Raw genomic sequence first — 1843 nt, 5'->3', positions numbered from 1 at the left:
TCACAGAGGTGAATCTTGGTGTCTTTGTCCCTAAAACATTTCATCAAGTGATTCTTAGAGATTCCCTGGCTCCTCAGAAGGCAATTCAGCTCAAGTGTAAGAATAAAGGGATAAGTGTTACACAGCCTCACTCCCCGCCACCCCCGCGCATCTCCCCTTTCTCACCAGCTCCAGATGGTGCCGGTGAGGCATGGAGTGGCCATTCCCAACAGGGGCACACTCCCTTGAGGATGGAATATTTTGGCTGGGCCCCAGCATAGGATTCCAGACTTAACAACGAACATATAGCACAGTCCCATAAATTTGGATTTCAAATAAACAGCAAATACTTTTTTTTAGTATAAGGATGCCCCAAATGTTGCCCAAGACATATGAAGGACTATATGAGTGAGGTTCTCTAGAGAAACAGAGCCAACAAGAAGGACAGCGGTACTGGGCGCCTGGGTGGCTCAGTCGGTTAAGCGACTGCCTTCGGCTCAGGTCATGATCCTGGAGTCCCTGGATCGAGTCCCGCATCGGGCTCCCTGCTCAGCAGGGGGTCTGCTTCTCCCTCTGCCCTCTTCCCTCTCGTGCTCTCTGTCTCTCATTCTCTCTCTCTCAAATAAATAAATAAAATCTTTAAAAAAAAAAAAAAGAAAAAAGGACATTGGTACTTTAAGGCTCACACGACCGGAGGGGCTGGCAAGGCAGAAGTCCCCAAGCAGACTGGACACCCAGGACGGAGTTGATGCTGCAGCTCCAGTCCCCAAGGCCGTCTGGAGGCAGACATCTTCTCCTCTGAGCGCCTTCAACTGATGGCACATGGCCCACCCACAGCGGGGAGGGTCATCGGCTCTACTCAACCTCTACTAATCTGAAAGTTAATTGCATCCGGGGGCGCCTGGGTGGCTCAGTCGGTTAAGTGACTGCCTTCGGCTCAGGTCATGGTCCCAGGGTCCTGGGATCGAGCCCCGCATCGGGCTCCCTGCTCCGCGGGAAGCCTGCTTCTCCCTCGCTCTCTCTCTCAAAAAAACAAAATCAAAAAAGAAGTTAATTACATCTAAAAATCAGCTTCAGGGCAACATCTAGAATAATGTTTGACCAGAAAACCGGGCACCATAACCTGGCCAACTAGACACGAAAGACTAACCCTTCCAGGGACGAATTTATGCCACAAAGTATGCTTTACTTTGAAATGCGAGCGTACCCGGGCGCTTCTTCCTGACACCCCGGCCCGCCATTCGTGCCCACAGGCCCCCGAAGCAGCTCTGCGGCCCCCGGGAGCCGTCGGCCGCCTCCGCGCACCGACTCGGGGGGCTCCCCCGGGCTCCCTCTCGGCGACGTCGTGGCGCCCACGGCCGGAGCCCGGCCCGCGCAGACAGGGCGCGGGTGCAGGAGATCCGCGGACTGGGGGTGGGGGAGGGGGTCGGGTCCGGTTCGCGGCCGGCCTGCTTTCCCAGGACCGGGCGTCCCTGGAGGAAGGTGGGCTGGTGGGCCGCACTCCGCGCACCTGACAAGCGGAAGCCGGAGGCCGGCGCGGTGAGGCCGCAGCTGCTCTTCACGCCCCGCAGGCTTCCCAGGAGACCGAAGGGTAGCAGGAACTGTGCCTCACGGACGCAGCCTCGGGCCCGGTGCGGCAGGCTCGCGAGAAGGCCTCGAGGAGTCTCTGCGAGCGTCTCGCGGGGCCGCAATCAAAGCCCAGCCAAATGGGACCCCCGGTCTCGGGTCTCTCGCGAGACTACGATCAAGGGGCGGCCTCGAGGGGCCTCGGTGGGGTCTCTCGCGGGACCGCGATCAACGCCCGGCCTCGTGGGACTCCCGGTCTCGGATCTCGCGAGACTGCGATCAAGGCCCGGCCTAGTGA

Source organism: Neomonachus schauinslandi, chromosome 1, assembly GCF_002201575.2.
Source record: "Neomonachus schauinslandi chromosome 1, ASM220157v2, whole genome shotgun sequence".
In the NCBI taxonomy this organism is placed as follows: Eukaryota; Metazoa; Chordata; class Mammalia; order Carnivora; family Phocidae; genus Neomonachus; species Neomonachus schauinslandi.
Note: the sequence above shows the minus strand (reverse complement) of the source record.